We start from the raw sequence: 26,014 nt of genomic DNA, 5'->3' as shown, positions 1-26,014 counted from the left end.
TCACATTCTGGGCTTGGATTCAGGCTATTCTAGTTTTGGTGGTGCTTATTTTCTTAGGTATTTTCCCATCTACATGAAAGCTCTAATCCAAGGGAAATTAGGGTTTCTTGTCCTTGTAAATTAGCCATTGAGAGTGTTAGTCGCTCTTCCCTAGAATACAGATCTTTTACAGTACTATTTTTTTTTCAGTAGATCTAACTCAAATTCCTTCAAGATAATAGGAAACTTCTGGTTCAAAACACGTGAACCAAATGAAGTCTGACATAATTAGAATGGTGAGAGAGTATCATTTTTAAAATTTTTGTATAAATCTCATGCCATTTAACCTCCAGTGTTGTGAATATTAGTGAGGGTATCATCACATACAAGGAAGAGAGCTGTATGCCAGACCTAATGACACATACCCATAATCTCAAGACACAGGAGGCAGGAGGATTGCTCTAAGTTCAAGGCCACACACCTGAGTTCCACAGTTCCATAGGAATATCCTGTTTCAGAATGAAAGCAATACAAACCAATATCAACAGCAATGCTATGGTTATAATAGTTAACAAACTTTAAGACCTACAAAATCCAGTACAGTATGAAATTTCATATTCGACATTACTTTGACTCAAGAGAACTGAATTTTAAGGCACTGAGTGTTCAAACATCATAGAAATAGGAAATAGAGGTTTGGACCTTATGTCTGGGTAGAGTATAATGACACATGCATGGAGCTACATCTGTAACAGGTACAAAACATAAGACTGGAGGTAAGGAATGATTTGAATGTACGTTTGTGCTAATATGTGGGATAGAGTGTCCTATAAAATATCTTATGTAGGAAAACTCCTAGTGAAATGGTTGTGAAGTGTTTGGATTCTCTTTGTAATCTCCATTGTTTTCTGGGTCTTCTTGAGCATTTATTATGGTTTCTCCTGTATTCTTATCAGTATATAAGAATCCATTTCAGGAAGCTGATGGATGCTAGCATCTCAGATTTATTGAGAAGAGCCTTGTATGTTATGAGATGTGCAGTGGTGATGGGTTCAAAGGATGTTGTGTGTAATATGTTAAATATAACTTCATATTTACATATATATAATTGTAGTGATTATAAATATATTTAATATTACAACACAGTGTAGTGGCATTTCATTTGCATTTTAATAAATAAAACTTGTCTGAAGATTAGAAAAGTAAAACAATCACACTGGTCAGCCTTACAGACCAGGCAGCAATGACATACACCTTTAATCCAAGTAGCCACAATGACACACACCTTTAATCCCATGTGGGATGTCCTTGTGTATGCTATAAATGTGTTATATTACCATTGGCTAATAGAGACGCTGCTTTGGCTGCAGCAGGGCAGAATATATGTAGGTTGGAAAACAAAATTGAATACAGGGAGAAAGAAGGCTGAGAAAGAGACGCCATGTAGCTGCTGAAGGAGGCAGATATCATGTAGCCACCGAAAAAGCAAGAGGTAACAAACCACAAGCCTTGTGGTAAAACAAAAAAAAATAATAAAAATTAGTTAATTTAAGATATAAGAGCTAGCTAGAAACATGCCTGAGCCATCAGTCAAACAGTATTGCAATTAATATAGTTTTGTATGATTATTTGGTTCTGGGCAGCCAGGAAATGAAAGCACAGTCTCCACTTACAAAACAGAAATGATTAAAATAGAAATAAAACAAACATCTATATACCTGTATCACAAAGCAGCTTCTCTTTGCAACCTGAGGTTATCAGAATTTAGCTTTCATTATTCTGAGAACTGCCTTGTCCCTTTATTGCTTGTGCTGTGTGCTAGCCAGATTTCTGTAGCAAATACCCACAATCATTTCCTTACACAAGAAAAGGTTTCTTCTGGCTCATGGTTTTGAAGGATTCGGTTTGCAATTGGGCAGGCCTGTTGTTCTGAGGCTCCTGGTGGTAGGAGTAGCACTTCACCGTGGAAGGTGTAGCATCACTAAACTATTAGCCTCACAGTTAGAGGAAAAGGAAAAAGGAAGAAGACTAGCTACATTGAGGGTTTAATTATATCCTTCAAGGGCACAAACCAATGCCCGGGAGACCTCCCACTGGACCCCCTTCTCTTAAATTGTCCACAACCTCCCAATTCTGTCATTCTGGGAATCCAGTCTTGAACACACACACAGGGGAGAAGTCATTTCAGATGTGTAACTTATCTCCATCCTTGTTAGACACAACTTTTGCTGTTTATCCCTCTTCCTGGGTATTGTACTGTTTCTTTTTTTAATTTCACACATAAATAAGATCATGCAGTAATTTTTATTCAGTGTATGATTCCCCTCGCATAGATATTCTTTTGATTTATCAGTGTTGCCTCTGTAACTTAGACATCATGAGCCGTGCTACAGTAAACATGCGGCATGCAGGCGTCTCTACAAGATTCTGACCTCATCTTCTGTGTGTATGAGCAAAGGGGAAATGCTGGGTTGCATGGTTAATTTGTATTTTCTTAACTATCACTCAGTTTGGGCAACTCAAGTTTTCTTCTAAAAATTTTCTGCTAATATCCTATATCTACATTTTTATCCTTTTATTTTTATCTTTTTAAGGTCAATTTCAATTCTAAATATATAGAATTTAGAGGCCAATTCCTTCTGTTTAAACTATATGGAAAAAAATCCTCAAATTGCTGGGCATTTCCTGATGAATTATTTTCTTTTATGCAATGGATAAAGTTACAGAACAGCAACAAAATACATACATCATTCTTTGGGTGATAAGATGATGCATCAGAAGGTAATGGCCAGGAACTGAGTTACAAAGGACAGAGAAGCATCATGTACTTTCTAGAGGCTGATGAAACTACCTTTTCCCTTAGGAGAAGCTAGATATTTTCTGTAGTGTTTTGTTTATAAGTTAAGCATCTCAGATGCTATGGAAAAACATCACTATGGATACGGGAAAAAAATGAATAACTGAGTTGTTATTTCACCCAGCACTTAGAGGACACATACCGTGTTCTGGACTGTGTACCAAGTTGCCAGTGACCTGTGCATGAAAATGACATGGTAGTTGATTTTTAAGAATTTTCACTGTTGTCCAAGAAGACATAGTAAGACAATGTGAAATGAGCTTCTGCTGACCTAAGCGTTGGCTAATATTTAGGGGTATTGACTTCTTTATTTGTAAAATAAGTGTTAAGTATGCACTAGATGGAACAAATATGTAAAAAGGGAGACACAAGATCACCTCAAATATATGTCTTTAAAACATAATATTAAGTAATTAATAAATGCATAAAATCACTGCCATGGTTAACTAATTAAGTGCTAATAGATGCTGGGCCACGCATACTTTACAATATGTACCACAAAGTGTTGAGTGGATCTGTCTCAGGTAGTCCAGCCAGAGGTGGATTATCTGAGGCTCGTAAGTTAGAACTAAACTGTGCAAGATGAGAAGGAACCATATGTAGAATCTTAGAGTAGAACATTCTAGACCGAAAAAAAGACAAGTACAGGGGATGAGGTAGTCACAAGATTGACATTCCCAGACAAGCAGAAAGCTCAGAGAAAAGACCGATAGCATCTGTGGACATCAGATTCTGAGGTTGAAGTCAACTTTTGCAAAGAAGTTCACATGGGCAAAATCTGAAAGGATGGAGACTTAGCTAAAGATCATTCTGTTCAAGAGAAATAACATCAATGGAGATTAGAAATGCAGTCGATAAGATCAAAGTCTCAGCATCTAAATCCATTAGTCTATACAACTGTAAAGTAAAAAACAAGACTCCGCAATGCGCTATATTTTCTTTTTTTATTTATTAAAAATTTCCACCTCCTCCCATCCTCCCATTTTCCTCCCATTCCACCCCTTTCCCCTCTGTCTCCAGTCCTAAGAGAAGTCAGGGTGCCCTGCCCTGTGGGAAGTCCAAGGCCCTCTCCCCTCCATCCGGGTCTAGGAAGGTGAATGCACTGTATTTTCATACCTGTCTCAATAGACTTATTTCCATACTGTGTCTCCTGCTCTGTAGTCCTGGGTCTTCAGAGATTCCCCCCGAGGGGTAAAATGATGACACAGCCTGGGAGGGGTTATCCCAAAGGAGCAAATCTTTTAGAATGCAAAGTCTGTTTAGGGAGCAAGAGCAAGACAGTGTGACACATCTGAAGGGCACCGTCCACAGCAAATGTCAACCAAATTCCCCTCAGTGCAGCTTCTCCACTGCGTTTCACAGTTATTGCCAGGTTCCCCAAGTTTTCACCCCAGACATGCATACAAGTCTCCCAGAAGATTCTATCATGGGAACAAACAGCTGAGTCCAAATAGACCTGATTCTATCTTCTCAGACAGCTGCAGGGAATTGAGCAATGAACATTAAATTATACCTCTAGGTCAATGAACCAGGTCTAAGTAAAATTATAGTCCAGAGTCTGCCAACTTGAATTGTCATGGTGAATATTTCAGTAACTCTCATCTAGCGTTCACTCCAGTGGGTGTTTTTTTGTTTTGATTATAATAATTAATTTATAATTTCTCTCTTCAGTTCCAAATCCTCCTTTATACCCCTCCCTACTGTCCGTCAAATTCATGACTTCTTTGTCCATTAATTTTTATTGCATGAAAATATGGATACACATCAGATAAACGGTTTTAAATTTAAAAAAGAAAATATGTATAAACATAAATATTTCTAAATATAACCTGTTCAGTCCATAAACATTACTTGTATGTGTGTTTCCAGTTGTTTGTCCAAAGGGTGATCTTTAACAGGTGCCAACTTTAACAATCTCTATAGGACCTGGAGGTATTCCATTGCTTTAGGAAGAAAGGAAACAGTCTGTTGAGCCGTTAAATGCTGTTGATGATGGCAGGTACATAAAATACCTCACCCTTCCTTGGGGGAAACTCTGGGAAGCCTCAGTTCTCTCTTCACAGCTCTTAGTTCTGTTTAAATAACTGCAATCTTCTGAATCATTTCTGATGATGAAAATAGTCACGGGGTGACTGACCAGAAGGCATCACACCTCTTAATCAGCAAGTAACACCATCATCTCTGATTTCCTTGATTTATACTTCCTTTCTTATCTGATTTCTTAAAAGTTTAGGTGTTATTTAAAAATAAGAGTGTTTTGTTGTTATTTTTTATTAGATCTTTTTGTTATTTAATGCTCATCCCAGGGATGGCAGAGCCTCTAGAGGAAGGTACAGAGAGATTCCCTTGTCACTTGTCAATCATTTCAAATGCCAAAGCTCATAGAAAATCCAGATGGGGAAAACATGTTTCTCTAGAAAAAAAAAGTACTATACAAATAATCCCATCAAGTATCCAGGGGACACTGCCAACTTGAGGCAAAGAGCCTGCATGCTGTGTTAATTTCAACAGCAGAAAAGAAGCCAAGGGCCCATTTCTTTCTTCAAATACAAATTCACAGAGACACATGCACACCCAGCTGTATTTTAGTTAGCATTCGATCCTTCTCGGAGCTTGGTAGATATATGGAGGAGCCGTAATCAGACAACAGTATGGAGGATCTGAGAACTTAAGAATTTAGCACTCCATTTTCAGAACTGCTCCCTGGTCACCTTCTATTCTAAATACCCCTTTTGCAAGAAGGACACAATATACCTTTAATTGAATTCAACAAATACTTAGCACATGTCTTCTGTAAGCCAAAGGAAACATGTCTATGAGAGAACCCACAAAGTAGTCCCGCTCAAAAGAAAACAACTGCCGAGAAAAATCTACAGACAATATAATAAGAATATTTGTTTCACGTGACAGAAAAGAGACTTCTGTCATAGTGCTTAGACATTCGCCATCAAGGAAAGAGTTGATTTCTTTCATCCTTGATCTGAAGGTCTCTCTTCTTTGCGTATACATCCTGTCATTCCTCTGTATGCCCTGGTGTTCCTTTTCCTTCTAGTAAGTGCCATTCATTTAGGTGAAGGCTTGATCTCTGCAAATAATTTAGCCTTTTGTTTCTCAAAAGTCCCTTGTATCTGAAAGGAATCATATTAGTGTTTAGAGAATTGAAGGAAATGGGAAAAGAAAACCAAAAGAATGTGGTGGCATTAGAAGACAGGGAGGATTGAAATGAAAAGGTCTTGCTGTGCAGCCAAGCAGTCTTCAAATTCATGGTCTCCTCGCCTTACTTCGCCATCCAGGGAATACTGATGTCATGCCTGGTCTCGTGGTCTTTATAAGACTTTGATAGTAAATAGTACATAATGTATACCATTGTATTTAGAATGAGACTTAGAAAAGAATTCCTGGAATGTTCTCCTTGACCTTTATTTATATTCCATGCATGATGCACATAGACATACATACACATAGAGACACATACATGTAGACACAGACACATGCATATGTACACCAAAACAAACACAGGCATTGACACATATAAATACAAACACAAACAATCTCTTTCTGTTGCTAATCTGAAATACAAAGAGTAACTTATTCTAACATAAATGCCCTTTATGGGAAATTTCCATAATTCTAGTCATAGAAGTAAACAGAATACCATTGAGAATAAAGCCATAAGCCTGTACGTGGTCAGTTGATTTTTTTTTTTTTGATAAATATACCAACACTATCAGGTGATGAATGAATAATGTCCTTAACAAATAGCTTCAGGAGAGGCTATTGCATGTTCAAAGAAATAGATGGTTCAAGTCTGCTTTTCTTCATTTATAATATTAACATCCATCATAAACGTATATGTAAAATATAAAATCTCAAAATTCTTAAAGCAGACACAGCAATAAATAATTGTAACTTGAGGTTTAGCAGTGCTCTTTAAATGTGACACCAGCAACATGAACAAATATTTTGAACTTTATAAAAATTAAAATATTAAATAGTACTATTAAAACAGTAAAAAGAGAACCTATAAAGCATGAGAAAATATTTGCAATTGATTTCACCACCATAGTCTAGTATTTTGAAGGCATAATAACTACATCAGAAGGACAAAGAGTACAGTATTTTAAAGTCAGCATAGTATGACAGTTGCTCATAAATGGACTTACTATGTGATCATGATATCTGATTTTAAAGTTTATGTTCCAAAAGAAAAGTGAAATCACCGCAATAAAGACACCTTTGTGTGCTCTTGGTTATCACAGAACCCCTACAATGAACAAACGTATAAAAACAAAATTATATATATATATATATATATATATATATATACACACACACAATACATGCATAGTAGATTATTATTTAAACATATAGATTAAATCTTGACATCTGCATCAAGATAGATGAGAGTATATGATAAAATGTTTTCTCTCAAATGTGGAAACTAAAACACCCAAATCAACCTGAATATGGTTGCAGAATAGTGAGTGTTCAAGGTCAAGAAGTGAGTAAGGGTCAAAATTAGGTTGGGTCGTGGGCATCAAACACAGACATCAGAAGTGAGTTCTGATCCTTTTTTTTTATCAGACTGTAATAAGTAGGTTCACAATAAGCTATTGTGTGCTTCAGACATAGCTGTAAGGCCCTGAAAATGGAGATTATAAAGGGAAGGACACGTCGATTAACTCAGTTTGACCAGTTTGTTGTTTCCAGGCACTGAAGTAACAATATATATCAACAAAAATTTTAGAAACATGGATCAAATATTTGTATAGATAACACTTAGAACAATATGTAAACTTTATATTTAATGAATATGTTTTCAAAAGAGGCCCCACTTCATTTGAGAAATGCAAAGTAAAACTGCATTTTGAGTACCAGTCTATACCAACTAAATAATAAGTAAACCAAAAATAACCATTGCTGATATAATACAGAGAAATCATAGTCTTCAGTCATGGTGGTGGGAATGTAAAATACTACATCCATTAAAAACTTTGGTGGTGATTCAATAGTTAAGTGTAAAATGACACAGCAATTGCTTGGGAATGTGACAAAATAATTGAAAACAGAAAAACAAAAACAAATAAACAAAAGCTTGCACAAATGTATAGTCATAACAATTCCATTCTCAATAGTCAAATAACAGATACAACTCAAATTTATACCAAGGGATAATTTGATAGTAAAAAAAAGTGACTTACTGACAGTTGAATATTATTTAGCCATATATAGAATTAAATTACGGGTGCATACTATAACATGGAGAACCTTAAAAACATTTAAAAGAAGCCAATCACAAAGGACCATGAACTGTATGCTCATGTTTTTTGGAATGGTCAAATGGAAGGGTTGGTAGAGACAGGAAGCAAACTAAGGTTTGCCAAGTCACAAGTAGACAAGGGCATGGAGAGTGACTGTTGACAGATACACGTATGCTTGGGGGTAGGAATGTTCTGGAAGCAGAAAGTGACAGATGATTGTAGATATTGTGAAAATAACAAAAGTCACAGAATTGTGAGCTTGGCAACAGTTAAAATGGAGAATTCGTTGTTAAGTGAACTTTTTCCTTAGTAGGAAAGAGTATCTGACATGACTGTCTTCATGTCAGTTCAGCATCTGTCAAACTCTGTGCTCAGTAAATGTCTATAAAGAACAGCCCCTAGAAAACATACCTCATGGTTTTCTGTACACCAGAAGCCTTAGCTTGTTTTGTGGTTAGCTGTATGGGTAAAGGGCAAGGTTTTCAAAACTGATCACAGACCTAAATACAGACATCTAAACAACTAGTTTCATAGTATTTTTTTTATTTATGTATCAAGAGTTGTAATATAGATATGAAGAATCATGTCTTCACATTCCAGAGAGTTTTTAATTATAGAGCCACTTTCAACAACCACTGTCAAAAGCATGCGTATACATGAATTCATTCATACATACATATACATGTGTGTGTGTGCACACGCACACACACACAAACACACTTGCTTCACAATTTGAATCTATTCTGTGTCTCTGAGGGCTCCAATGCCAAACTCTTGTACCCCAGAGTCAATCAGAACCCTTTAACTGCCTTATCATTGATTCCCATTGATTACCTCCTTTTGTCTGGATTACTTTTTGGATGAAGGTTGATTGGCAAAGCAACACTGTAAAATCTGACAGCCGATTATTATAAAGCATGCTTGTCTGAACATATCTATTAAAATTGTGTAGTGAACTCCGAGATATTCATTCTTGAAAGGAATGAATCCTAAACTAGAGGCCTTTATTATTTGGATTTGTTAGCACATCTCCTAGATTGCTCGCTTGAGTTTCAGCCACGGGATAATGTTTGAGAGTTCAACATCTTGACTTGCAGGGCCCTCTGGTCACCAGCAGAGGCATGAGACTGTAAGCAAGTTGCTTACTATTTAGTCTTATGAGTAAAAAGCCAATGTCCATTGGTACACACGAAAAAGGCACTAGGTTAATAATACAATACACATGCACCTAGGGCTACTATGATTTTTCTTCTTACATATGCACATGACTAGATTAAAAATTAGATTTATTTCTTTTTAATTTATGTGCCTTATGGTTTGCCCACATGTATGAATGTGCACCTGACTGCAGTGTCTATGAAAGGCAAAAAAGGGCATTAGAATCCCTGGAACTGAAGTTTCCTATGGATGAGAGTAGCCATCTACATGGGTGCTAGGAATCAATCAATGCCAGATCCTCTGAGAGCAGAAAGTACTCTTAACCACTTACTGATCCCTGTAGCCCTGATAAATGACTATATTTTTATATTATCTATATATCTAAATTGTTACATGAATGGAAGCTAAGTACATAATCACATACTCGGAGGATAACCGAGTTGCCCAAAGCCATGAAAAATGGTTTTATCTGGAACCCACTTTCCTTTTCCATTCATTATAATTTAAAAGGCCACATCTGTGCCGCTTCATGATGGGATAAGTGTAGAGGCAAGTTAGTTGACTGAACATTTGTTCTCAGAGAAAAGTAAATGTCATTGGACTTTGAACATAATATACTCTATTCTTTCATTTCTGTCATAAAAGATTATCCTCGGGCCCCCAGAGCACATGTGTGAACTCTCTGCAAACTGAACCTCTTGGCCTCAATTCTTCCTCTGCCATCAAACTCGTGCAAGAAGGGATCGAAGACAGCAAGGGGATAACTTGCCCCTCGTGCACCACTGTCCAAAGCAAGTCATGTAGGATATGACAAGAATCTGTAAGACAGACAGATTTTTGTTATGGCTTAAGAGTTCCATAGCCATTCTGGTTCATATTCCTCAATAACTTACCTCACCCTAGAATGAACTTATGGCTTTAGATCAAATTTAGAGTACTGGCCCAAGGAACAGGTGTGGTGCCATGCACCCATCTGTAGTATCAGCATTTTGGAATCCAAGGCAGGAGGAACAGGGATTTGAGGCCAGCCCCGGGTGTACAGTAAGTTTGTGAATGGCGTAGTTTATTTACTGAGATCGTAGGACATATCTGGTGGGCTGGAGAGATGGCTCAGCCATTAAAGGTTAGACTCACAACCAAAAATTTAAGAAAACTAAAGGATAAAGTGACACAAAACAATACTTTAATTGAAAAACAAATAAATAAGAGGAAAATGCTCAAGAGTGAAGCCCAAGCTCCTATCTGCTTTTATAAAGTTTTCTTTTCTTTTTTCTTTTATTTTCCAATAAAAGAGTTATTTGCCATTTATCCACATGTTATTCAAAGAAGCTTTTGTTCTCTAAAGAAAGAATTTAGTAGTTGCATCACGTATTATATAATCCACAAAAAGCAAAGTATCTCCAATTTGTCTCTTTATAGAAAAAGGATTTCAAGACCGGTTTTATGAATCAAGTAGGAAGGGCCAGCTAGGGGATTTCTCACACTAGACATTCCCCACTGCCAGTCTTAATGATTGACTGAATTAGTTGTGATGTTGCTGAGCAGAGTGGCTGAATAGTGGAGCATAGAACATGGACTGTGGAGATCAGCACCTTGAATTCAAATTTTAGTGATGGCGTGGCTGTGCAACTGTTTGGCAAATTTGCTCATCTACCCTGGCTTTATCATCTGTGAAATCCACATGGGAGTCCTTCCCTTGCAGAATTGTTTGAAGTCTAAGCAAGATGGCATGTGTGTCAGGTACAAAGAGATCGCAGTAAGCGATATTTCTCCTAGGACCCCTATGAGCCTGCATCTCAACATCACAAATACTTCACTTACATGGGTATCCGAGTACATACACACAACTGCCACTGTCCTTGAGCTGATCCTCCATGTCAGGTTGCTCCTTACCTACCAATAATAAATGCCCACATTCTCAAAGAATGAAGTGAAAAAAAAATAAATCAGCATGCCAAAGAGGACCACAACAATCTTTTCTGCTTCTTGTTCATCCTCTTTAATTATATCTGTTATTCTGCAGGTATCTCAACTGCCTTCTATGATGAAAAAAATAGCAGGCAATTGTTAATTGCTGATAGTTTACTCTCTATTGATCTCTCCATCTGGCTCAAAGATCTCAGATTGCTAAGTGATCCAGCAAATCACACATGAGACGGGTTAAGACAGAGGGACCCCATTTAAACATATCTGTTCAAGAATAGCTCAGCCTCTTCAGGGAAGCCAATCAACAGAGTTTCATCTCTGGAGAGAAAGACCTTTAAGCTAGAGCTTCATGTTATAGGTAAGCAGAAGGGTGTAGGTAAGTGATCCACCAGCAGATCAGAGAGAAACAAAACTATGGACTATGTTGTAATGGGGGTGGAGTAGATACAGAGTTAGTAGAGGCAGCGGGCTCAAATTGAGGGGATATAAAGCTGTTCTTGTCTTTCATCTCTTCTTTTTTGATGGATATTGTTGTAATAAGAGTGGCGGGGCTGCGTCCCCGGCACCCGGCCGCCTGCATGGCTTTACCTGAAATAATTACACGGAAACTATATTCTTTTAAACACTGTTTGGCCCATTAGTTTTAACCTCTTATTGGCTAGCTCTTACATATTGATCTAATCCATTTTTGATATTCTGTGTAGCCCCACGAGGTGGCTTACCAGGGAGATCTTAACTTGCATCTGTGTCAGGTGGGAGAATCATGGCGACTGCCTGATTTGGCTTCTTTCTCTCAGCATTTTGTTCTGTTTACTCCGCCTATCTTAATTCTACTCTATCAGAGGCCAAGCAGTTTCTTTATTAATTAACCAATAAAAGCAACAGATAAAAAGTTGACCCTCCTCCATCAGATATAACTTTGTCATTGTCTGTAAAATATTGGCATTGTATCAATCAGGGTTTTGGTATAAGCAGGAAGGCAATTAGTTACAGTGTGTCTAGAAGGTGAGATGGATAATGCTTGGATAGGACTCAGTCATAGACAACACAGCCAGAACTAGCATCCAGCCACTCCTCGGAAACACTCTGACTGAAATCTTGAGGATGTTATTGCTGTGTCTTGGTACCAAACAAAATCCAAACAGTTTATGGTATAATCTCTACAGAAAAAAAAGAACAATTAAATATGCTTTTGTAGTCTTAACTCCTACTTTCAAAATCATAAAAACCAGATCATGTGTGGAGCCCTAACTGAAAAAAAATCCTGGAAATTCAGACTTGAGTTTGTGGCTGTCAGTTAGCTGAAGCATCATCACCTATAATCATAATCATATTGTACTAGAGCTCAATGCCTCAATCCTTGATGTTCATCTTTTAAGAATAACATAAATTGCATGAGGCTAAAACAGAACTGCTGTTCTTCATGGCATGGATATGTTCAGATATAAGACATCCCTAAAGGTTGTAAATGGAGTACCCTGCTTTCTCTTGTAATATTCCTCATCATCATCCATTGGATGGTCCATTACTCTACAGTACAAATAAGCTAGAACTTACAGACATTATGTATTCCTTGAACTACCATGTGAAATGAATGCCATTCATTCCAATTTAGCATGTTAGAAGGTGAAGGGAAAGAATTTTTTTTTTTTGAAGGGAAAGAATTTTAAGAAGCTTGCCCTGTTCTCACTACACACCTAGGATCAATACCTAAATGCTAGTTGTAATGCCAGAGTCTAGAATTTCTTGAACATTGTTATGGATCAATAATCAGGAGATCTGCTATTCAGTTACTAATGGGGTTTTGTTTCCTTTTAGTTGTTTGGTTTTAATTCTTTTCTTACTACTTTTGCTGCAAGACTTAATTTGTGCCTTAGCTCTCCTGCCTTTTCCATCTTGTGTGTTTAATAATTAACTCTTTCTTCCTTCCTTCCTTCCTTCCTTCCTTCCTTCCTTCCTTCCTTCCTTCCTTCCTTCCTTCCTTCCTTCCTTTTCTTTTTCTTTTGGTTTTTCAAGACAGGGTTTCTCTGTAGCTTTTGAGCCTGTCCTGGAACTAGCTCTTATAGACCAGGCTGGCCTTGAACTCACAGAGATCCACCTGTCCCTGCCTCCTGAGTGCTGGGATTAAAGGTGTGTGCCACCACGGTCTGACATGTTTAATATTTCTTATATTCAGATTTACGTGCAATTTCTCCTCCTCCTCTTGTGGCCACTTTTTTATCTCAGTCTCTTTAGACATCATGTTTTGACAATTTTCGTGTGTGTGTGTACAATCTATCTGTTAGTAAACACTAGTGAGCCCACATCTTTTTTATTGTGCATGATACTACAGTAAACACAATGGCATAGATGTGTTTGATATAACTAGACATTTCTTCAAAAAAAAAAACCACATAAGTGGTAAATAGATAGACATATATAAGGTGCTCAGCATCCGGAGTTAGCTGAAAACCCCAAGTCAAGAGAACTATAAAATCAAATATGTGTGTGGTGCACGCGCGCACACACACACATACATACACAAAACACACACATACACCTTGGAATTTAAATGTTATGAACAACAAAAGAAACAATTATCAGAATAAAGATGGAGCCTAGAGAGTGGGAGAAAAATCTTTGCTAAGTCCCTGTCAAATAGGATGCTATCTACACAAAGAAATGCAAAAATTAAATACCAGACGAGCAAATAAGAAATCCATAATGAGTAACTGAATCAAATATATAGTTCTCAACAAGGAGAAGTGACCAATCCATTGAACAACTGTTAAACATTCTAAGTCAACAGGGAAAGGCAAAGTAATACTGCTTTGAGATTCCATTTCACACCTATTAGAACGGCTACCAGAGTGAGACAAATGACAGGGAATGCTGACAGGAATATGAAAAAAGAGAAAACTTTCGTCTCGGCTGGTGAGAATGAACAATTGTCTAGTAGCCACTATGCAAATTGCTATGTTGTCTCCAAAAAACATTGAAATAAATTACCATATGACCCAGCTGTACCCTCTTCAATATATACCCAAAGTACTCAACATACCACAGGAATGCTGGCATATCTGTGATCACTGCTAGACTATTGAGACTATCTAGAAAGCAGAACTAACCAAGATGTTCATAAACAGTTGAAGAAAAAGAAAATGTGGTCCATATTCATAATTCAATTTTATGCAGCCATAATGACAAATACACTCATAACGTTTGTGGAAAAATGAGATGCAACTTTAGATCCACATGTTAAACAAAGCCAAACTGAGAAGGAAAACACCACGTGATTTGTGTTCTCTTTGTATGCAATATTTTTAAATTGATAAATATGAGTGTTTGGGAAAAAAATAAACTAGCAAAGAGATCATGAGAAATGAGGAAAGGTTTAAAAGAAGAGGAAGATTGGCTGTTTGAAGATTTGTGATATCAGTAAAGGGTACTAACTAGGAGATAGGGAACTAGTTAAGAGTTCTAGGGGACACGGGGCAGTCAGAAAGAGGAGCAATTGAGAAAAATGCACAATGGCATATATGTATAAACATGCCAAGATGAAATTCACTGTTTTTATGATAATATGTATATAATAAAAGACCATTCTTGTTTCCTCACTTCAGAACACAAGAAAACTATTTTAGAAATCATGTGCAGAAAAGAACTACTGGACACCTGTGGTAGGAGTATTATATTAAATCTCTGTCACTATATTTGTGATAGAAAACTCATATACCAAGAAAAGTGTTTGACTCCTGATATTAGAACTTTGAGCCCAGGATCAGTAGACCCTGTTGATTTTAGAAGAGTGACAAGGAAGCATAGCAAGGCACCCCACTATATTGTGGGTGGCAGAGTAAAACTTCTCACTTAATGAGAAATAAATGAACTAGAGAAAGAAGGGGCTCACAGCAATCCTACTGAACAGCATGCACTCAATGAGCAAAGCCATCCCCTGGTCCTCCTCATAAATTTTCTACACCCACCCAGTAGCACCAAGTTGGGAATTCATAGTTTTGGGTGATACCCTGGATACAAACTCTAGAATATACAGGTTGGAGAAGTCATTATGGAAACCAGAATGGACGCTTCTAAAAATATGAAAAGCACAATTGCTATACAAACCAGCAATCTCTTTTCTAGGCATACACCCAAAGGAAATGAAATGCTTCCTTTTAATGATGTCTGAAAACATTTATTGTCTTAATACTCCCTCTCAATTGTTTGCTGAGAGGTTCATCTATGATAAAACGGAATTAATGTGATTGAATTATCTAAATTACAGGAATCCTGCTCTAGGGGAGTCCTGCAGGCATTAGGCAGTTGAGGAAATGGAATAAGTAATTTAAACTTCGCTTCTATTTTTTTGTTGTTGTTGACTTTAGACTACATTTGAAAAATGAAGCTCCACCATCTTCATCATGCATCTGTAAGCCATTTTGAAATTCTTAGCTAAAAAGTGCTAGGGAATTGCATATAAAACTAATCATTACCTTGTAATGAAATGGTTCTGCAAATTACTGCTTAATAATACTTGAAGTCATCAAAAAAGTTCAAAGATTAATTACCATGTAACTGGCAGTGTTTAGATCAGAAAATTAAGGTTCCAGTGAAGAACAGAAAATATCCATATAATTACCCAGGTATAAACTGCAACTTAATACATTGTGGAATCTGGGCTTTTCAAAACAGCACATTCTTTTTGGGTGCATCAATATTTCATGGTTTTCATTTCTGTTCATAGGATAACCAATATCTTGCTTTTTTATCCATCTGTCACTATGTCTACTTCCCCTGTTGTAAATACCCATAAATATGGTTAGAATGATACCACTTGGTAGGTATTTATTTATTTTCTTGTAAATTCTTGGCACATAAGAGGAACATGGTATTTATATGTAGTATTTGGGAACATTTTATGGGTATAGTTAGGGAAAATACATTAAAAGTTTACAGAATGTTAGAAAGCACGGGGAAAGACTTTCAAATTTATAAATGTATCAGCTCACAGGAATTTTGAAACATATCACACCTTTCCATATACATACAAATACTGCATCTTAGAAAACAGGGGATGGGGAAAGTTCAGTATTCTCTAGTATTTTATTTTGGTGGGTGGAAATTCAGAATATGAAACGTAAGAGATTATTTCTGTAAGAATCTCCAGGGGGCAACACTTTTCCATGTACCTATAAGTACACTTTCTCAAGCTGCACTCTTAGCTTGCAAGTTTGCTGTAGGAGGGTGGCCACTAATACTTTGAGGGTATTTTTCAAAGTGAGACATAATTTAAGAATTGAATTTGGCAAGCTATGCCTGGTTCAAGCAAGAACCATATGCTAGCAACCAGGCACCACCTGGCAAGCTTCGTTCAGAATAATTTTCACCTGCTGCCTCCCCAGTTTGAAAATATTTGCTCAACAGATTCTTACCTGGTTGAAAAAAAAAGGTCATTAGCAAACAGAGAGGAAAGGAGCATGGGGACATGGGCAAGTAAAAACAGTGCTTCTCAGTTAGGATATAGTGGGTGATATCCTGAAGGGGATATAGCAGGTGTCTCTTCAGGATCCTGACTTGACCACATTCTAGAACTTTCATGCCTCCTGCTTATTTAGGGATTAATCTCCAAACAATCTTCGCATTACCTTCTCACGGCCTCAGAGACAGTGATCGTCATTCTTTCCCATCTTGTAAGTTTCTTTTTTGAATTCTAGCTGTCAACAAAATGGTATGGAAATGTAGAACGAAAAAGTAAAGGAGAGAGAACCGAAATGGTCATATTTTTGCTTAGCTCAGAATCATGGTAATTTTGTCTTGATTACATGTGAAAGCTTACAAAACCATTCATAACTTCACTCATGCCTTACTCTTCCTGAAAAGCTACTACTATGTGAGTTTGAGATGAGCAATTTCTAGCTGAGTGTGTGTGCACACCCTGGTGTTCATTCACATTCAGTCATATTTTTTATCTTTATGAGATAACTCTTCCTTCTATGAATGATGATAGTACACACCCAAGACATTTTCTTGACTTGTATCAATCTCTGTCTCTGTATCTCTCTCTCTCTCTCTCTGTATGTGTGTGTGTCTGTGTGTGTGTCTATCTTCTTGTCTACCTAAAATATCTATGAATGAATTATATAAGTCTATAGGAATCTGATCTATTTTCTGACTGTGTATCATCTGTCGACCTATCTGTCCTTTTATCTTCTACATACCTACTATATGTATCTATCAATTTTTCAATCATTATATCTATTCACTCATCTACCATTTATGACTATTGATGTATGTATTTTTATAATTTATATGAATCTACCCCTACATTTCTCTGTGTGTCATCTATCCTTCGATCTGTCTATACATCCACCATACATCTAATTGTCTAATTGGAATTGAATGGGGCTTCAGGAAGTAGTTCTCTTCACAGAAGAGATTTAAAGTCCCTGCTAATATGTTTCACATAAAAAGTTGATAGATTTATGATAAAACTGGTTAGGATACTTGGAGAATATAAATAAACAATAAATAGAACATGTTGCTGTTATTACATGTCCGTCTCAAGAGAGCCACAGGTGTTTTAGATGTTCAAGAGACTTCAAAGTCATGAGACTGGAAATCTGATCAGTTTTTGACAATGATGGAAAACATACATGCCCTGCCCACAACTCAGAAATGCTATTATGCTTTGGAAGAATTAAACTTTATTTCTTTGGAGATCAAACGGCTAACTAGATGGTAAAACTAAATCCTTAAAAAACCTTGGGTGGAGTCTAACTGTATGGTTATGAATAGAAAACCAATGAACAACATTTGTTTTTCAAGTTTTAATATCATTAAAATCTTTTTCCTTTGTTTTAGAGTTGGTATTATTGTTTACTGTCTCAAATGCCCCTGTGTCGAATTACTTAAATCTTTCAGGTTCCACTAAATACATTCTGTGGCATTGATAATGGCTAGGACTACATCAGCCTGAATATCCACTGAATCTGTTTGTATCATAGACTCTTGAACTTGGTTGGCCTCAACAAACATTTAATGCTCAGTGTACCTTCAGTGAATAAATGTTTAAGATTAAAGACACATGTTGAGTATTGAAAATAATTGTGTCTTTCAAAGTTTTGTAGATAGATTACAGAATATTAGACATGACAAACATTGGTTCTCAAAAAGCAATATTAACTAGAGGTCAGACAGCGAGTGAGTCACGATAAAGCACAGGGTTTCCAGAATTGTGTTATTTAAAATTAAGAGGATATATTGAGGCGTGAAAAGAAGCACCATAATTTCCACTGGGAGTCACCTTCCATCATTCATCCTGAAAAGGGTGAAGGAAAGCTACATGCATTAGCTCATGCTCTGACGAACTTTAGATACATTAGCTCTCATGACTCGCTTGCAAACAGAATAAGGTAGGAACGTTATTTACTGCTGTGAATCTGGATTCATATAGATACCACCAGATAATGACAGTGTCATCATTTTCTTCTAAAACTCTCTCACCTGTCTCTATTTCATTATGTTTTTGCCTTAGCTCATTTTCTTTCTCCAGTAGTGGAAGAAAGAACAAAAGTAAATAAATAGATAGACTGACAGACAGACAGACAGATAGACTCCAAACCAAAAATAAGTCAGCCTCCGGAAAAGATGTGAAACAGAGAAAAGCCAAACCCTCTGTGAACGCTCCATGTGTGGCCTGATTGCAGTTTAATGGGATCTTAAGCAAGACATGTTGTGCTCACCCTCCAGGCACTGGCCCAAGGCACACCTCAAATGACATGAGCCATGCTGTTTTCTCTAGCACAAAGATACCCAGGTCACTGCTCCTGGGAATGACCTGGGTGTTGGGAGGGCTCAGGAAAACAAGAAGGTAAAGGGCAAGGAAGATTCCATATTTTCATGTCTACATGGAAGGAAAATCATGGAAAATCTTAGTATGTTTAGTACCAGAGTCACTTTAGAACAATTATTACCTTCCAAACTTACACTGCACAAAGAAATGAAGCATTATTAGCCAAAAATCACAGGCTGTGAGCCAAGAGCTTAGAACTAAGGCAGGAGAAGTTGACGGTTTCCAGGAAGGGCTATGCATTCACAGAACCACCCAGGGAGTAAGGAAGGTCGCTTGGGAATAGCAGAGGGACTGACTCCCTGTGCCAAGTTTCTAGTGCATATTAGGTAAAATGATTGCAAGGGCCTCAAGTGGGTTTTTCTGGCCCCAAGAGATAGTTGGTGAGCTGAGTAGAGCTGTCTCACCCATGGGCCAAGGACAAATTATAACAATCCATTATTTTTACAAAAGGAAAAAAAAAGAGAGAGCCTCTTTTGTCCTCTTGCTCAAAATGAATTTTATGACTGCAAGGAGCAGGGGACAAAAGGACAAGGAGCAGAGGACAAATAGACCCTAGAGACTGCTGAGGTTTCCTATTAACTCACAGGATAGTGACCCCATGGGACAAAAGCAGCGTAAAGTTTTCTTTATGAATTCTTACAAAACTTTTGCAGAAGCCCATCCTATTTTAGGGATTTCCCGTGACAAGTCCCTCAATTCCAAGGATGCTCTTCAACTGAGCCTTGCTGTTCTTCTGCTGAAAGGGAGCTAGTTAGATGTGTATAGGTAGACGAGTGCCATTAGGAGGAAGCTTGAGACTGTGTCAGAGAAATATCATAATTAGAAATTGCTTAGGATAACTCTTCTGATGTCACAAAGACATTTGGTCTTCATACAACCCAGAAGTTGGTTGAGACTTTCTGGTTGATTTTCCTAAAGTTCACTGTGTACTTCACTCCACATATACTTGCAAGATGTATGTTCTTCTAAATAAAATGATAAATTTGCTCTTAATTCCAAGGAAAGTCAATGACAAACGTTCAACAAGCATCTCTATCACACTATGGCTGTACGGCATGGATGCAGACCTGAAAATATATTGGTATCAGAAATACATCCTAATTAGTTTATGGCATCCCTCTATTAACAGACAACATTTATAATTGTCTATAAGAGCAGATTTAGTGACTTTTAATAGCCCGGTCATCAGAAACTATTGCTAGGGACCTTGTTGATCTCAGGGTAGCATTCACAGGTCCTTCTTCTTGCCAAAAGAGGAACAGTCTTAAGAGCTAGTGTGTTCATACCCTGACATCACTGATTAAAGACGTGTTGAGGATTATCAACAGAGAAAAAGATGTGCAAACATGTCTCTACAGCACGAAGATGGTTAGCAGCAGGTACTTATCTAGAATCATGCATCATCACAGTATTTGCCATTGTCTGCCTCAGATGATAAGAACATGGTCATGATTTGAACCAATGAGGTTCTACTAGAGATTGTAGGAATCCCTCTCCCATCATCCCTATTGACCGTTCGAGGAAATCATTAATTGACCTAGAGACACAGTGGTCTAAATAAAAATAAAGAAAAGTAGAAGTAGAAATTCTTAAGATTAACTAAGCTCAAATTGGGCAGGGCTGGCACATGCCTTTAATCCCAGCACTTGGAATGCAGGGAAGGTGAATCTCTGTGAGTTTGAGGCCAGCTTGGTCTACAAGAGCTAGTTCCAGGACAGCTAGGATTGTAACACAGAGAAACCCTGTCTCAAAAAAAAAAAAAAAAAAAATGACTTGCCAATCTCTTTCTGTTCTCTGAAATGTGTGTGGGATTTCAGGACCTGACTTCAGATTGGCCATTGGATAGTGTGGTCACTGAAGACAGGTCTCAGACTTGCCTACTAAAATGTCCTCTCTGAGACTTGCTAGTTACGTGAACTCAAGGAAAATGGAAATTAACAATAATTCTTCCTACTATAAGGGAGGGATCCTAAAAGTGAGTTGAGTTAGTTTTAATATACTATCACTCTTAACAATATTGTTCCATAAACAGCCTATAGAAAAGTCTCATTGTTATTTTAAATTTATAAATTACATTTGAACTATATTAAGAATCATGACTTACCTACCTGTTGTAGACTCATTCTATTGTTGTGATAAAATACTCTAATTGAAGGTTAATTAGGGGAGAAGAGGGTTTACCTCAGTTTAAACTACCAGGTCAGAGTCTCTCATTGAGGCAAATGAAGGTAGAAATAGAAGACAGGAACCCGAAAATAGAAACCATGATGGAATATGTTAGATAGAATTGAACTCTATAATTTGGCTTGGCCATAATGCTCCAATCTCACCAGTGCTTGGATTACAGGAGTATACCTCTATACTAGTGTAGTGGTTTGAAAGAAAATGGCCCTCAAAGGGAGTGGCACTTTTAGGAGGTGTGGCTTTGTTAGAGTAGGTGTGGACTTTTGGAGGAAATGTGTCACTATGGATGTCTCATACATGCTCAACTCACACCCAGTGAGACAGTCTATTTCCTGCTGCCTGTGCATCAACATGCAGAAGCTCCTTCTCCAGCATGTCTGCCTGCATGCCGCCATGCTCCCCACCATGATGATAATGGACTAAATCTCTGAAACTGTAAACTTCCACCTCAATTCAAAGTTTTTCTTTAGAAGATTGGCCATGGTCATGGCGTCTCTTCACAGTAACAGAAACACTAATACAACTACCAACAACGTTCCTTTAAAGTTACAGTCTCCATTCTTATCTTGATCATTGTCTCTCTGCTACTGTGACTTCTGTCTATGTGTGGACATGAGCACCTGCATGTGTGTATGGAGTGCGTTGTACATAATATGGGTGTACTTGTGTGCAGATGAACATGCCCATGTATACACAAGTGGAGATCACATATCAGTGATGAATGTCTGTCTCAATTTCTCCCCATTCTTTTTTTTTTTTTTTTTTTTGAGGGGGCAAGATCTCTCACTGGAGTTGGAAAATATTAATTTGGTTAGGTTGTTTGGCCACGCAGTCCTTGAGATTTTCCTGTCTCTGCCTCCTAGTGCTTAGAAGTGCTGAGACGACAGGGGAGTTGCACCATGGTCGGTCTGTATATGGGTGCTGGAGAGCTGGTCAGGTCTGCATGGCAGGCAGCATGATAACACTTTAGTCACTGTGTCTTCTCTCCAGCCCGCTATTCTTACATCTTGGCTTCATTTCTGTTCTCAGCCCTTGTCATCAATCATCACAGATGGATTTTCTCTTTGGTTAATTCGTTCAATTACGTACTCAGAAAGTATTTATTGATCAGTCATGACAGACAGTGTGAAAAACTAATGAAGGAACAAAGACAATCTCGGTGTTTCTTTGGTGCAGGGCTGTTTTTATTAAAATGTACATAGAGAGATCTAAAGAAGGAGAGGTTTGTTGAATCCATGGTTTCATTTCATCCTCATCCCTGTAAAGATTAAAGAAAACAATTAACCTGCCTTACGTTACTAGCTAGAAAGTGGCAGATCCATGCTTCAACCCAAGATCTATTTGATTAAAACGCAGTGGTTCATTCTAACCTGTTTTTGCAGTGAAGCAATTTCTGTGGATCTTTCCGTTTCTACTCATTAGGATAGTTATTAGCAAAATATAATATGGGGTTGTGAGTTTTTCTCTGTTTGTGATCTCTAAAATCCATCTGTTGTATGTACACTTATCAGAACCACTACAGCACCTGTGAATTTTGTTCTGTCACTTGTATGAATTCCAATCACACAGCTCAATTTCTAAAATTTTTATACATATTTGACTTAAATGGTCAGAACTTAAGAGACTCAATAATCTTAGCACTTTAGTAGACCACATATTTTCAATCTAATAGTGAGGTCCAGGCTACCCAGAATAATTGGAATTTTTTTTTCTTTTTTTTTTTTTTTGGTTTTTCGAGACAGGATTTCTCTGTGGTTTTGGAGCCTGTCCTGGAACTAGCTCTTGTAGACCAGGCTGGTCTCGAACTCACAGAGATCCGCCTGCCTCTGCCTCCCAAGTGCTGGGATTAAAGGTGTGAGCCACCACCGCCCGGCTGGAAAATTTTTAAGAAGACAAAAAGCTGTGAACTACTCTGGGTGTCTTTGGTTTGAGTGTTACATGGTATGTGGCTGGAATAGGTTCTATTGGATCATCAGTTTATGAATATAAATTATTACATCCAATGCAAAATATTTGGGATGGAAACACTTTTTTGAATTTATGCTAGAGTTTGCTCCAAAAATGAAGTCAAGAAGTAAGAGTATCAGCTTGAACAGACTCCTTTTGTTTGCTTCCATCTTGAAGCAAGTGGTATTTTGTAGTCTTAGCCACAATATCTCAGATAACTTAAAAAGTTCTTGGAGGTGGGGAGAGAGGGAAGAAGGACAAGAGAGACAAGATAAGGAATACAAGGAGAGGCAGAAATAGAAGAAAATGGAGGAGAGAGAGCGAGAGAGTGAGAACGAGAGCGAGAGAGAGCGAGAGCGAGAGAGAGAGAGAGAAAGAGACCGGGACTACAGCATAGCACAGAGTGAGCCTGATCTCTGAAGCTAAGAAGGGTTCAATTTTGTTAGTGTTTTTTGGGTGATTCATTCATAATAGTTTCCTTTTGTTTGAATAGAGAGTTCTCAAATGTCCTTTAGCTACAACATGTCCTCTGATTTCCTTTCCTTTCCCAGCATACACAGCCTATAGAGAATAGCCTTTTCAATTGCTGGGTTCAATGACATGAGGGTTTTCTCTCCTTTTTTCCCTCCCTTTCTTTTTTCCTTGTCTCTTTATTCTCTCTCCTGGTCTTGGGAGTGTAGCCTGATTCGTGCCATCTTTCTCTGAACCCTATTAATCAACACCTCTGAAAGATCCCATTACCAAGAATATTTAAAGTGTGACAGGATAATACACTAGGAAATATACTGTGGGGAATATTATAGTCCTGGCAGGGCTAAATGACCTAAAGTCATCTCAGTCCCCAGTTTGTTTTGATTAATTAACCTTATGTCTCAGGATCCTTGGGTTCAGGATTTTTTTCTGAACTGATACTGGCAAGAGTCCCACCCAAAGGTGGACTTTCCAAACTGAAATTTTCTTTGCTTTAGTGGTATCCTTCCTTTTATACTTTATGTATAAAATAATTTTATCTATAAAATATGCATTGGTGCAACAGGCAAAAGTAAACTGTGGGCATGTGATAGACTCTGGGCATGTAGCTGGTGAGATCGAAGTCACCTTCCATGAGCTATAGGTCTTTAAGGGAAGCTGACCTCCATTAAGACTGTGAGAACATAGCTTTGGCTATAGTACCAGAGGACAAAATGCACTAGTCCACTCACATGGAGTAGGTTCTTGCTTGTCAAGCAAATGGACCAAGAAAGGTTATTTATTGCAACAGTGGGGGAGTGATTATGTGCAAATACCTGGATGTTTCCTAGACCATTAGACCTGAAAGAGTTCAGTATGTCTGGAATTTTCATAATGGTTAGGGTATTAGTAAAGCATGTGTATCAAGACTCTAAATAAAGAACTATCACAGGATAGTGGATGTAGCTCAGTTAGGAGCATACTCACATAGCATACCAAAGGTTTGATGTGTGGGAACCTTACCTTTATTTCACATGCTGTAGGATACCACTAGAACTGTTTTTTTTTCCAAAGTGAATCTTAAGATGATCTCTCTGGAGGAAACATAGGTGGAAATTAAAAGCACATTAAAGATGGGGCTAACAACTAGGGAATACTGGAGAAGCTCATATGTGATCATCAGTGAAATTAGGGTTACAGATGCAACTGTGGTCGCTCTGTAGATAGCCTTTTCTCTCCTAGGCTTGTTGCAGGTTACTTGTGTTAGTGATGAAGAATGAATGCATCTACTAAGTTTCAAAGCAAGTTTCCCTAATCTCTTTGCTCAAAGAACTCTCCTATTTTTTTTTTTTGTATTGTTAATTAAAACTGAACTTCTAAGTGCATGGGTTTTCTTTAACTGAATGGTCATAGGTATTCTTGGTGTCCAAGGAGTTTAGATCGGTTTCCAATCACTTGAAAATGGAAATACTGGGAATACAATCACAAAAAGAAAACAGTAGTATAGAAGTTGTGACAAATATTGAGAGTGTTCTAAAAAGCCACGTGCAATGGTTGTCATTGACTCTATAGTGTTCACAGAAAGCACAGAGGCCGTGTTTCTAGCCTAGAGAATATCTAAGTTCAGCCACGTGTGATAATTCACATCAGTTGCCTTTATCCACATACAGCTTTAGTCCACAGCTGAGCTGCTTTAACTCCAAAAAGCAGAGGAGAAAGCCTGCATTGCTCCCCTCTCAGGCTGAGCACATGGGAGAAAATACTTGGTGAGGTTTCATTGAGTCCAGGTTACATTGTAACATCTAGGAGGAAGTCAGTGACTTGAAGTAGGGGTCACAGAAGTGGTCTTAGTTCTTGTAAGTGTGGGGATGGCAGGCCTAAACTAGCGTGACAGTTTGTTTGCTTGCTTTTTAAGTGTTTTCTTTCTCATATACTTCATTCAATTTCAAAAGAAATTGACCCTGAATGTTATTTTTCCTACAGCAAAGTTAAACTCCTCTATATAAGATAGTATAGTGTCTCCCTAATTCTGATTCCTCTTTATGATGATTCTGTCAGGCAGTGGGCTTAAGTTTACTTCAGAGGAATCTACAAAGATAAATAGGAAGTTGTTGAGTCTCCTTTTTAGAATGACTATTGGAATCCTCAGTGCTGCTTGGGAATTAGAATCAGCCAAGGTATCCTAAAGTAAGACTTTCAGTGCCTTAGCTCCCAAACTCTTCCACATGACCCCAGCATCACGAGGTTCAGCCTTTGTCATAGATTAGATCTTAGTACATGGCTAAGTTCAGCAGACGGAGGTGAGCATGAGCAATGCTTGTGTCTAGCTGTTGGTTCAACAACTTGCATCCTGTGAATTTGTGACATGGTGCTTCTCACAGGAAAAGTATCGCCGGTCTTTCCATTCCTAGTTTCAGCCTC

At 37.8% G+C, this 26,014-nt stretch overlaps 1 protein-coding gene across 1 annotated transcript in view; it reads left to right on the top strand.

The window, feature by feature from the left end:
• Agbl1 (AGBL carboxypeptidase 1) overlaps positions 1 to 26,014 on the top strand; it is a 661,380-nt gene that overhangs the window by 552,523 nt on the left and 82,843 nt on the right. The gene's annotated exons all lie outside the window — the stretch shown is intronic.

The sequence above is a fragment of the Chionomys nivalis genome, chromosome 23, assembly GCF_950005125.1.
Source record: "Chionomys nivalis chromosome 23, mChiNiv1.1, whole genome shotgun sequence".
Taxonomy (NCBI): Eukaryota; Metazoa; Chordata; class Mammalia; order Rodentia; family Cricetidae; genus Chionomys; species Chionomys nivalis.
This window is presented reverse-complemented; position numbering and strand designations above follow the sequence as displayed.